The sequence below is a fragment of the Falco rusticolus genome, chromosome W (genome assembly GCF_015220075.1).
Source record: "Falco rusticolus isolate bFalRus1 chromosome W, bFalRus1.pri, whole genome shotgun sequence".
Lineage (NCBI taxonomy): Eukaryota > Metazoa > Chordata > Aves > Falconiformes > Falconidae > Falco > Falco rusticolus.
This window is the reverse complement of record NC_051209.1, coordinates 21,442,688-21,456,440: the sequence shown is the minus strand read 5'-3', so window position 1 is coordinate 21,456,440 and position 13,753 is coordinate 21,442,688. Positions and strand designations below refer to the sequence as shown.

The following is a 13,753-nucleotide window of genomic DNA, read 5'->3' as shown; positions in this document are numbered from 1 at the left end:
AACAGTAACAGCATATGAGCCAAAAAGGAAAGCAAATTAATTTATGCACCTTTAGTTTATGCACCTTTAGGGGTATATACCCCTTTGTCTGTGTCAGTGTCACCTGAAACAGGCTATGGGGCACCTCTGACAGCTTTTCACTGACCTGCCTCTGGTTATGGTAGGTGTAATGTGGTTTACACTGTGTTGGAAGGAATTAATTGCATTATACAAGGTCTTCAGTCACTTAGAATCATAGAATCATTTAGGTTGGAAAAGACCCTTAAGACCATCAAGTCCAACCATATAACCCAGGACTGCCAAGTCCACCACTAAACCATGTCCCTAAGCACCACATCTATGTGCTTTTAAGCACTTCCAGGAATGGTGATTCCACTACTTCCCTGGGCAGCCCGTTTCAATGCTTGACCACCCTTTCCATGAAGAATTTTTTCCTAATATCCAATCTAAACCTACCCTGGCGTAACTTCAGGCCATTTCCTCTTGTCCTGTTGCTTGTTACCTGATAGAAGAGACCTACCCCCACCTGTCTACAACCTCCTTTCAGGTAGTTGTAGAGAGCAATAAGGTCCCCCCCAGGGCCTTCCTTTTCTCCAGACAAAACAACCCCAGTTCCCTCAGCCATTCCTCAGAAGACTTGTTCTCCAGACCCTTCATCAGCTTCATTGCCCTTCTCTGCACGTAGTCCAGGACCTCAACATCCCTCTTGGAGTGAGTGGCCCAAAACTGAACACGGTATTCAAGGTGCAGCCTCACCAGCGCCAAGTACAGAGGGACAATCACTTCCCTTGTCCTGCTGGCCACACTATTTCAAATACAAGCCAGGATGCTATTAACCTTCTTGGCCACCTGGGCACACTGCTGCCTCATGTTCAGCTGGCTGTCAACCAGCACCCCCAGGTCCTTTTCTACCAGGTAGTTTTCCTCCCACTTGTGTGACTTTTAGTTTTGTGTTACAGAAAAATAATTTTTTTTGGCTATCCTATTTGTAGACAAAACTCCTGCAGGATCCATACATAGGAAGAGCAAAGCAAAGAATCCTGCTGTCCTCAGTAGCAGGGTACAGAGCAATTAGTAACTGACATTGAGCAGATCATGTCACTGTATACTTGAGAAACAACTAACCCTTGTTAAAAGCAATGAGCCAGACAGGGAAAGAGAGGAGCAAGGCAAAGTGTAAGAAATTGTCCAGTTCAAGAGAGTTCACAGCATTTCTCACAGTGCACCTATGAAACTCAGGGAGAGGCAGAACTGCTCTGCAAAGGAATTCTCCATAATCCTGTAACCAATGGCTGTCTTGGATGGAAACACCGCTGGTCTGTGTCTGGGCCACTGCCAAAAAGGCTGTTCTAACCCTGTTTTGGATTTTCACAGAGCATCAGCCTTACCAAGAAAGTGGCAGAAGTCTACTCCGGTAATGCTACCAGAAAGAATTTGGGGAAATCCTATAATGCTTTGGTGAAATCCTATAATGCTTGTAGGCCTAAAGGGCAAAAAACTTAGGTAGTATTGCTTTTCCGCTTAGATTTTTACACTACCTGCTGAACTGCAGCCTGTATTTGATTTACACCGTGACAGAAAATTTTACTCATCTTGTCAATGTGTGCGGTTTTGCTCATGGAAATCTACTCACATGATACAACTTCCCTTCAGGGCAGCATACTTCAGGCCAGACACACTACTTCACTGTGCCTGACCTGGTCATGCTAGCAGGAGAAGGGACTTCTCCAGGGTTGAATCACAGAATGGTCAGGGTTGGAAGGGACTTCTAGAAATCATCTAGTCCAACTCCCTGCTAAAGCAGGTTCACCTAGAGCGGGTTGCACAGGACCGCATCCAGGTGGGTTTTGAATGTCTCCAGAGAAGGAGACTCCACAACCTCTCTGGGCAGCTTGTTCCAGTGCTTTCACCCGCAAAGTAAATAAGTTCTTCCTCATATTCAGAAGGAACTTCCTGTGTTCTAGTTTGTGCCCATTGCCCCTTGTCCTGTTGCTGGGCACTATTGAAAAGAGCCTGGCCCCATCCTCTTGACATTCACCCTTAAGATATTTGTAGATGTTGATAAGATTCCCTCAGTCTTCTCTTCTCCAGGCTAAACAGGCCCAGCTCTCTCAGCCTTTCCTCATAGGGGAGATGTTCCAGTCCCCTCATCATCTTTGTAGCCCTCTGCTGGACCCTTTCAAGTATTTCCCTGAGGGATATGAGGGATTAGACTGGGCTGCTGGCTGCTCAGGCTTCAACGATGGGATAGAGCTGTGTCTTTAAAGAGGTACATAAACCTGGAGATTCAAATAACGGGGGTTTTTTCCGCTTGCTAGTTTGTTTGTGTTGCATTATTTCCTGAACGCCGTAACTCAAATTGCAACAGTTCCCTCTCTCTCTTGAACTGGGGAGCCCAGAACTGGACACAGCACTCCAGGTGCAGCTTCAACCAGGGCAGAGCAGAGGAGGAGGATAACCTCCCTCAACCTGCTGGCCGCACTCCTCCTAATGCACCCCAGGATCCCATTGGTCTTCTTGGCCTCAAGGGCACACTGCTAGCTCATGGTCAACTTGCTGCCCACCAGAACTCCCAGGTCCTTCTCTGCAGTGCTGACTTCTAGCAGGTCAGCCCCAGCCTGCACTGGTGCATGGGGTTATTCCTCCCTAGGTGCAGGACCTTACACTTGCTGTTATTGAACTTCATTAGGTTCCTCTCTGCCCAACTCTCCAGCCTCTCCAGGTCTCACTGAATGGCAGCGCAGCCTTCTGGTGAATCAGCCATTCCTCCCAGTTTTGTATCATCAGCAAACTTGCTGAGGGTACACTCAGTCCCTTTATCCAGGTCTTTGATGAATAAGTTGAACAGGACTGGACCTAGTACTGACCCCTGGGGAACAGCACTAGCTACAGGCCTCCAGCTAGACTCTGCGCTGTTGATCACAACCCTCTGAGCTCTGCCATTTAGCCAGTTCTCAGTCCACCTCACTGTCCACTCATCTAATCCACACTCCCTGAGCTTACCTGTGAGGATGTTATGGTAGACAGCGTCAAAAGCTTTGCTGAGGTCAAGGTTGACAACATCCACTGTTCTCCCCTCATCTACCCAGCCAGTTGTTCCATCATAGAAGGCTATTAGGTTGGTCAGGCATGATTTCCCCTTGGTGAATCCACGTTGACTGTCCCTGATGACTACATGCTTCGAGACGACGTCCAAGATGAGTTGTTCCATCACCTTTCCAGGGATGGAGGTGAGGTTGACTGGCCTGTAGTTTCCTGGGTCCTGCTTCTTGCCCTGTTTGAATACTGGAGTAACGCTGGCTTTCCTCCAGTCCTGTATTGGGTCTGGTTGAGCCCCATAGCAGCCCTCATAGTGCTGTGCTTTGTATTGGGTGAGGGCAGAAACCATGTAAGAGAGCTGGATCTGCCCCACTCTCCTCCTCTGGCAACTATCAATAGCTTCCTCTAACCAGTGAGGAAAACACCTACAAAACACACCTTTCTGCTAGGTACCTCTGGGAACTGGTGTAACTGCAAATTACACACAGCTTGGGTGTCACAAAACAAATTGTCCAAAGCACTTCTGCACCATTGCTGTCAGCAGAGCTCAGATGCAGTGAGTTGCAGGAGAAGAAAATGTTTAACCATGGAGAAAATGTGCACAGACTGTGACTGTAAGCCCTTTTTGGGTGCACAACACTGGGAAAACCCCATGAATCTGCATTCCCCTTGGTAGCCCATCTTTGTGGAGGCTCCCTTGAGGAGAAGGGTGGTGGGTTTTGCCTGAATTCTTGTTACTGACCAAAACTCCTGCAGAAACAAAGAGCAGATCACAGAAGCCTTCTGTGAAAATACCTCACTTGCTCCTGTGGGTTCACAGTGGTCAGCGTAGAGGTGAGAAAAGGCTTCAGAGCCATTTTCACCCTGCAGCCATGCTGAGGTCTGAGGGCTTTGTCCGTGGCCGTTGCAGCAGCGAGCCAAAGGGCAGCACAGGCATTTTGGAGGAGACTTCATCCTTATGTTGCTGCAGGAGCAGTGGAAGTGCCAGCCAGACCGAGGGAGTAGGTAGCCCACCAAGAGCAGGGCTGGGAGCATGCCCAAGAAGGAACAAGCCCAGAGAACTATGGTTGGCTAGGAATTTGGTGATGGTTGGTGTGCTGTGGTGGCATGGTGCTGAGTGGCCTTCATCCCTTCAGCTGTGGCCTGGCTCTCGTAGTATGGCTCAGTGGAGATTGCTTGTGAAATAGCAGTTTATGTCTGGTATAGAGGAGTTAGCACTGCAAACGATTATTTCTAAGTGAAGGAACTGTAAATGTTTAATTACAGATACAGCCCTGCCTGAGCCACAGCAGGCTTTTTTCTTTTTTTTTTTTTTAAAAAAAGTTTTAATTATTTTTTGTTGCTTCTTGAAAGAGTGGCCTGTAATTTTACATAATAACATCACTAATAACCCACTTTCCCAATGTCATTATGTATAACATAAGAGTCACCTTTCTCACAGAACAGAGTTTTTGCTTGCAGAGGAGGTGGAAAGCAGCTTTCATCTAGCACTTATTGCATTTTAGCTGAGATCTCATTATCTGACAAACAGATCCATGTGCTTCACTTCATCTTAAACTGTTGATTACCAGACAGAGGAATATGCTGCTGCCAGAGAACCAACAGGGGAAAGATAATTATGGCTGTGTTTGAGCTCAGCTAGCAAAGGTTGGAAGGGTAATGCTGGGTGTACAAACACACAGCTGAGAGGTAGGGAGGGGGTCAGATTTTTTTCTCTTTCAGCACTCTTGCAACACACACTGGCCCTGGAACTAAAAGCAAAATTAAACCTTTTAGATCATCTCCAGATCAGTAGGATATGTTCTCAGCATGAAGCATTTTCATTGTTTTATTCCAGTACAAAGTGAATTCAAAGCACTGCTATTTTGATGTCCTATTATTTTAGATTTGGTTCACACATTCAGATAAGTGTATTTGATCATTTATAGATTTTCCTGGTTTCAGCTGGGATAGAGTTAATTTTCTAATTAGTAGCTAGTGCAGTGCTGTGTTTTGGATTTGGTGCTAGAACAATGTTGATAACACCCTGATGGTTTTAGTTGTTGCTAGGTAACGTTTATACTAAGTCAAGGATTTGTCAGTTTCTCAGGCCTTGCCATTGAGAAGGCTAGAGGGGCACAAGAAATTGGGATGGGACACAGCCAGGACAGCTGACCTGAACTAGCCAAAGAGGTATTCCATACCATGGGATATCATGCTCAGTATGTAAACTAGGGGCGGGTGAGGGGTGTTAGCTGAGGCAACCGATCATTGCTCAGGGACTGGCTGGGCATCAGTCAGTGGGTGGTGAGCAATTGTATTGTGCATCACTCGTTTTCTTCTCTCCCTTCCCTTTGAATTTCATTCCTCTCCCCTTCTCACTCCTTTTCATTATAACTGTTATTGTTGTTATTATTATTATTATTGTACTTTTGGTTTTATTTTAATTAATAAATTGTTCTTATCTCAACCCTTGAGTCTTACATTCCTTTCCAATTCTTCTCCTCATCTCTCTGAGTGAGGGGGGAGTGAGTGAGAGGCTGCATGGTACTTAGTTACTGGTTGGGGTTAAACCACAACAGAGATCAAGAATGGAAAATCAGTTCCTCCATTGCTTTTTACTTCTGAGTCCAAAATTTCTGCCCATAGACTGTGATTTTGTGGGCTAGCTATTCCTTGCTGAAGGCACAGAGGAGAATGATGGGCAGCAAAGATTTCTGCAGATGGGATTCTGTCCAAAGGTTTGGAAATAAAAGAGCAAAGTCTAAACTATTATTAATTTGGACCAAAAATTGTGTGTAGCATCAAACTACCAGAGAAGTGATGGGTAGGAACCATGTGGACTCTATTAGAAAGCAAAGAAGGGAATGTTTCTTCTTTCCAATAACTGCCAAGAAACATGCTTGTTTCAGCTTTTGCATGAAATGATAGATAGAGGCTTTGAAGCCCAAATCTCTCTGGTTTTATTCCTCTTCCCTTTGGGACTTGGGTGCTGTGGATGTTCATTACTCATGTTGGAAACATTTGCCACAGGAAGCTCCTGGAATGGAGTTTGGAAAGCCACGAAAGCCCTAATAGCAGCTGAAAACAGTGCTTTTCCAGCATTTGCTGAATCAAATTAAGTGCCAAGATAAATTAGTGTTTGTCTTTGAGTCATTCCCAATTTTCCAGAGTCCAGGGTTATCAAACTCCTTTCCTATCAAGAAAATCCTCTCTCCTTGAAAAGGAAACCCCATTTTGGTGGCAGCAGCTTCCAAAATCTGGAACTGTGTTTAGAGAAGACTTGCTTCACTCTCCACTGAATTCCTTTTCATCTCTCCTTGCCCATTGAAATAACTGGAATATTTGCTTTTTTTTTTTTTTTCAAGTCAGGATTTTCAGTAGTTATAAAGCATAGGCTGATGAGCCTCTTCTGCAAGGCTCTGTAGTTGATTTTTATACACTGAAGCAAGGCTCAAGAGCTAATCTATTACGTGCATTCAATGATCCTGAACATCTGGCTTGAGAATCAGAGTTTTCACTGAAATTGAATTAAGATTCCTTCCATTAGGGCTTCAAAACAAGGAGGATAAATACAACAAAAGCATAAAGCAAGGAGTCACAGTTCTGTCTGGCAAGCCCATGGACTGAGATAACCATGAGCTGCCCCTGCTCCTGGGGGTGTCGCTGAGACTACTGGGGTACTGCCAGGCAGCAGGTCAAGTTTATCCTTGGGGGGAAACACTGAGCCCACAGCAGCTGAGGTCTCTGCTCCTATGCTACAGTTGGCTAATGGAGAAGGAGAAAATGGGAATAAGCTGCCCTTGGCAGCCTTCGCTCCTGGCAGCCCTGAGCACTGCCCCTGCACTGCTCAGCCCAGACCCTGTATGTCTGTAGGGGCTGGCACTGCCTTTCCAGGAGATTGGCACAGCCCCACACTCCTCTCTGTGGGCTGTTAAATAAAAATTGCTGGAAATAACAGAGTAAAGTGGCAGGGTACAGGCCAATGCTGACACCCTTCCCAGTACTTGTACTGCCAGCAGACATACCCCAATTGAACATTGCTCACCTCTCACCACCATATCTCCAGGCAGCACCTCCTCCTGTAATTTGACTTGCCCTGCTGTCTCCTACAGAAAGAATCAGAATATAAAACAGAAAGCACTTTCTCATCATCATTCAGCAACCATCAATTGCACATCCGTTCCAGCATCTGCAAGGGTGTGAACAGCCTTTGCATCATGGATCTCCCATTTGGGTTCATCTTCCATTTAGACAGGAGAACCACAGCCCTTTTCAAAATCCTTGCTGCTTGAAACTTATTCTCCTCACTTGGGGTCAAAGAGAGAGTTTCCTATGATTCCACAAGGATTAAGACTAGTCTTTGTTTCTTCAAACTCTCCATACCTCATCCCCTTCTCAGTAATATGCCAGGGAGTGAAGATACATGATGGCTGCCACTTGTAGCTGCAATCAATGAAGTTGGGGCATTTTAACAGATTTAACTAATTTCCCTTGTTTAGCAGAGCCTGTGGTGTTATGCTTTGCTGCCATAGCATGGTGGTATGATGAAGGCTTTTTACATTATCGAATAACTTAGTACCTCATTTCACTGGTGGGTCTTGGCCTTCTGCTTAGTCACATCCTGATTTGTTCCCAGAATCTCTTTTAGAGTGCACAATTTCCCCCCTCAAAATTAAGCCTGAATTATATTTGTAGATTCAGAGACTGCCTTCTGGATGAATGATCCTGATTTAAAGAATCAGTCACCAATATTCGAGTGAGCGGAGGTTGTCTTTATTCGGCAGCGCTGGGTGCATGGGGGATCGCTCCACCTAAGTCATGCACACCGAGGGGATTTTTCAGTTCCCTCTTTATACAAGTCACTCATACCTATTCATTAACTTTCCAGGAAATCGTTTACATATTCATTACAATTCCAGGAACTCATTTACATATCTCACTAAACTAGTGACCATGATTTAAGTCCTTGTCTTTGCCACGTTGTATAAACAACAGGAACTTAGGACCAGATAGCCTTTTTAAAGATGACAAATCCAAGGACTTAGCAATTAGTACATCCATGTTAGCAATAAGGGTCCTTGGACGTTTCCCAACTTTTAGATAAAGATAAGTACATCATCCTTTAGATAAGTGGCACATCATTCATCATTCATTCCCCCCTTTTCTAGCAACTTTTGCAAATTCTTTTGCAACTACAAAAAATCATTATGCCTTATGATCATTCTTCGACAGCACCAAACAAAACATTGAAGTAATACACATATTAATATTCCTAAAACTATTACAATAAGTATTATAATAGAAGCATGCTTTAATCATTCCAAATTAGGTAACCACGAAGTTAATTTGTCCCATATAGCTTTAGATTCCATGATAAATCATCTTTAGTAATTTCATGCAGGATCTGCACCTTGTTCCATATCTTATGGATGTCTGTTTAATCATTCCATCCATCAGATTGGGAACAAGTGTTTTGCCCTGGGTTTCCAGGACATGCTTCTTCTGTCTTTTTTCGAGCTTTCCAATGACAATTATTATCACTTTTCATAAATACTGTGGTGGTTAGGTTTAATATTTGTAAATCAAGTCTGGGACCCAACTCATATGTTTTATTATCAAATAGGCAATATCCTCCACCATGGTTTGGCTTTTTCCAAAAGTCTGGCCAGGTAGGCCATTTGTCATCGAGATAATTCCAGTTTTGAGAGGCCACCCCATACAGGGGTGTTACCAGGCCTCCTTTAGGAAGAGAGGTACATATCCAGCATTCCTTAGCTTTCGTAGCATTAACAATTATTTGCAATGTTTGAAGACGGATATTGTTTAACCATGTTTCAGTTTCTAATATCTCTCCAACAGTTACAATTAAGATCAGAATAACTTTACACAAATGTCCCTGATCCTTTTTGACAGTCCACTGTGTCTCCGGAGATTTCTTTACGATCTAAAGAACCGTAGTTTAATGGGCCCTGCTGGGGTGATGGCCCATGATTTCTCAGGAGCCTTCTTTATCCGAGAGTAGTGAATCCAGGCTGGTTGTTCTCTTATCTTGACGGCGGTGAAGGTTGTCAGCAGCACCTGATAGGGTCCTTCCCACTTTTCATCCAAAGGTTTCCCTGAAAAAGTCTTTATATACACATAGTCACCAGATTTAAAGGAATGGACTGGTTGATCCAACCCTCTGGCCCTTGTTCCCAATACTTGTTTATTTATAACTTTTAATTGTCCCTGGAGGGCCTTCACATATTCACACAAATATCCCTCCCCTAACTGCCTTAAATCTTCTCCAGCAAATTGTAACTGGTACGGTTTCCCATATAATATTTCAAAAGGCCTTAAATTCTCCTTTGTTCTCGGTTTAGTTCATATTCTTAATAATACCAAGGGAAGAAATTGTGGCCAAGTTAGATTTGTCTCTTGTCCTATTTTCGCTATCTGTAAATGGTTCATTTTTTCCACTTGACCACTTGTTTGAGGCCTATAAGGAGTGTGTAATTGCCATTCTATTCCTAATACTGTACTCACTTGTTGTATTATTTTGGCACAAAAGTGTGAGCCTCTATCAGAAGAGATTGTTGCCGGAACCCCAAAGTGGGGAATAATCTCATTTAACAATCCCTTTGTTACCTCTCTTGCTTTATTTGTTCGACAAGGAAAAGTTTCTGGCCAACCTGAAAATGTATCAGTCATAACTAATAAATATTGGTACCCCCCCCCCCCCCCCCTTTTCCTGGGAGTTCAGAAAAATCAACTTGCCACTGTTGTCCTGGCTAATTTCCTCTACTAATGTTCCCTAGTTTTATTCTATTTTTTACATTGGGATTATTACGTAAACACACTTTGCATTGCTGAGTCACCTGCTTTATTACAGTATACAAGTTTCGCCCTATCAGTTTCTGATTTAGACTTTTATATAACGTATCAGCTCCCCAATGAGTCTTATTATGTTCTGTTAGGGCTGTGGTCCATATTAAATTGGATGGTACCACTATATGGCCATCTGTCAAATAAGCCCACTTATTTAATTTTATTTTACCTTTCATGTCCTGAATTAGCTTTAGGTCTTCTTTAGAATAGTTTGGCTCCTGATCTGCACTTACAGTTTGGATTTTACCGTCTGGTATTAAGGATAATTCCTCCTCTGCTACTCGTCTGGCCTCATGGTCAGCCAGGCGGTTTCCAATTTCCAAATCAGTGCCTCAATGGGTCATCTTATGTTCTTCCTTCCTGGATGACCCTCTTATAACAGCGGGGGCCATTCCTCACATCAAGGTCTGGCATGGCATATGCTCTCACCGCTCAACGCCTACTGGGTTGCAGCTAACAGCGGAGCTCAAGATTCTTCTTGGTGGCAAACACAGAGGCCAACCCAGTCTTGCCCTTGATTGTGGTAGGAGGTACCTGACCAACCTTATTCCTTGTACTTCACTGTCAATGCAGTTTCATCTGCACATCCCATAACAAGTCACTGTCATGGCAAAACACACAGATTTACATTAGTAGAACTACTACAGAGTGTATTTTATTTCAGTTTTTATGCCAATATCCCCCACAGCCCTGCTGACCAAGGGATATTGTTTTACCTGAACTAGGCAGGCCTCCCCCTTATCATTTTTACTTTAGCAGGTAAAGCATTTTTCGCCTTACCTGGAATTTATTCCCAGATATACCTGGTTAAAGATTTCTTTTACTTCAGGGAGGTCCTCTTTTCCTCTTTTCTGTTGAATTAAAGATAAGCTCAATATTTCAATTACTTGATCATTTTTAACTTTTAGTTTCATTTCTCCTTCTTTAAATGTCTAGATGTTCTAATAAATCTCATCCCAACAAAGATTTTGGTGAATTGGGCGTTCTTATTTGTTTTCTTAGTTTGTACTTTAAAGGTTTCAGGATGTTTTCCTGGTGGCCAGCAGCTCCCACAACTGTAACAAATTCTTTTCACTGAAGTTTAACACCAAATAAGTTGGTTTTGTATTCACTAAAAGTTCCACGTCATTTTTCCTAGTCCCTAGTTCACCAGAACCCCTTGATGGTTCTTTAGCTAAGGGCAATCTCACTTCCAGTGTCCACTTTCCCTACAATATGCACAGTGATCCGATCCCATAGGAGAGGGGTTCACTCTTTCACTTCTGCCTGACATTTCTCCTCTGTCTCTGCCTCATCTCCTCTACCAGTTTAGCACGACCCAGCTCTTCTTCTCTTACCTTCTGTACACGTTCCCTGTTCCTTCTATCAACTTTTTTACATTACCTAGTAACAATCAACTCGAACCTTCTAGATTATCCTGATAAGTCTTTCACAACCAACTTTCAAACATCTTTTAGTTTAGGTCTGTTTTTCCCTATCCTTTTCTAGAGCCATAATCAAAGATCAGGTGGTGTTAATCCCACACTCCTTCTGTCACACAAACATAGCTGCACACAATACTTCATCCCACTTTTGTTTTCTTCAAAGAAACAGCATAAGCTATAAAATTGTGTTGTAATATAAGACTTCCTTCGAGTGGCCATCTTTCACCATCATCTAATGTATACAAAGGCCACCAATTCTGACAATATTTTAAAAATGTCTTTTTGTTCAAATTTCCTCCGGGAATTCCGCCAAATTCTTTCCAATGCTTCAAAATACATCCCAGGGGTGTTTTGGTATTTATTTCTTGGCTAGGTCTGCCCCCCATCTTCCTAATAAGTCTGGTATTTGTCTACAATGTATGAGTTATTACTGGAGGCACCATACTTATCTCAGAACACACACCACAGTTCAAGACCTCTATTTAGCCTTATTTCTTGGTCTCATTATTTTTCTTCTTATTATTATTATTACATATTATGTTAGTTCTAATGTTTGGTCCACAGTCTCCCACTCTAATTTCTAATTATGCATTCCAACACTTCATAAATTGATTTTTCAATCGCTCCATCCATCTCTGGCCGGCCCCTTGCGGGGGAACACAGAAACACAGATCGGGACTCCCCACTCGCTTCGCAGTGACACCGCGTCTCTCACACACATCACACTCTCCGGGCAGCCCTCAGTCACACAGGCAGCATGTTACACAGTACCGTGCACTTACATACAAGTCTAGGAATGCTGACAGTTCGCATTATCACACAAAATACACATTTCAGTGAACAATTGCCAAAAACCACATTCTAATTTTTTTTCTGGCCTTAAGTAGAGTGTTAAGTTTTCAGCTATTTGCCTAGAATTACCAGTATATTATTTTTTTTTTCAACATACATTTCATAACTCCAATTTTGAACATGTAACAAGACAACACATAGAACAAACAAGACACAGAGCGCTACTTCAGTTGTTACATTCTAGGAATTCCCCAAATCTTAGGACAACCTAAAGGAAGTTTTTAGTTTCCCAAATCTTAAGACAATCAAATAGGGCTATTACCCTTTTCAGAAGGCGTCCCTTCTTCTCAACCCTGCGAGACGGCGTCCCGTCTTTCGTCTTATGGGGTAAAACCAACTCTTAAGACAATCAAATATTCAAAACAAAGAATAAATATAAATACCTTTTATGTTGTGCAGAAGTCCTTGTCCACCTGTGTGAGAAGCCAAGGGGTAGGAGAGTCTTGCTGACAGAAGATGCAGTCGGGAGCCCTGAGGGTCCCCAGGCCCCTGGATTCCAGCACTGGTGGAGAGTTCTCCTGGCTGGCTCCCCAAATTGATGCCAAAACAGCACAGAGTAACTGCTCAGAGATGAATTTTGTCTTTAAGCAGCAACCCCCACCATATACGCAATAATTCTTTACACTATATGTGCTTTAAAACATATAGAGGTTTACACTCACCCCTCAGATGTTCAAGACAATAACCACATACCAACATTCATAATATACCTAATACAGAAATGTTCTCACATTTCCAGCATAAAATGAGTATAACAATTATTATTAGTAACCCTATATTATTAATCCTATATACACAGATTGACTTCAAATCATCAAACGTGTCAGTCTTCCGACCAAAACAGAATCAGAGTTCTGATATTACCTCAATATTGGAATGAATACCAGATCAGAATCAGATGTATGCCTGCAGTGCTAGCTACCTGGCATACGCCACCCTGCATAAGCACACAGAAATCTTACGACTTACAGACAGCTTTACAGATGGACCGGTCCCCAGAACCAGAAATATCCAGAACAAAACAGTACTGTTCTAAATATAATAGTAATATAATATTTACAATTAATATAATATTTGAATAAAGATAGTACCTTTGCTCCGCAAGATGGAGTCCTTGTCTGCTCCTGTGATGATCCAGATGAGACGAGGAGCCCCTCCGGGAAAATCCCCGGGGGTACCCTAGGGAGTCCCCGCTCTCAATGGGTCCCGCAGCCGAGCAGAGGAGGTCCCACCTGGGGTGCCAAATTGATTTAAAGAATCAATCACCAATATTAGAGTGAGCGGAGGTTATCTTTATTTGGCAGTGCTGGGTGCATGGGGGATCGCTCCACCAAATTCATGCACACCGAGGGGACTTTTCAGTCCCTCCTTTATACAAGCAACTCATATCTATTCATTAACTTTCCAGGAAATCGTTTACATATTCATTACAATTCTGAGAATTCATTTACATATCTCGTGCCTGTGCAATGTCCTTGAGGAGTTGTCTCTGCGCAGACTATTCCTTAGCGGCCATGTTTAAAGTCTTTGTCTTCGCCACGTTGCATGTACAACAGGAATCTAAAACCAAATGTCCTTTCTAAAGATAA

The 13,753-nt window shown here is 43.1% G+C and overlaps 1 long non-coding RNA gene across 1 annotated transcript; it reads right to left on the bottom strand.

Moving 5' to 3' along the window:
* Positions 1-786: 786 nt before the first annotated feature.
* On the bottom strand, positions 787-13,467 carry LOC119140689. The gene is made up of 3 exons (XR_005101688.1): positions 13,256-13,467; positions 8,753-8,757; positions 787-796 (listed from the first exon to the last, which is right to left on the bottom strand). It is a non-coding gene; the product is annotated as an uncharacterized LOC119140689 (long non-coding RNA).
* Between the last annotated feature and the right edge of the window lie 286 nt (positions 13,468-13,753).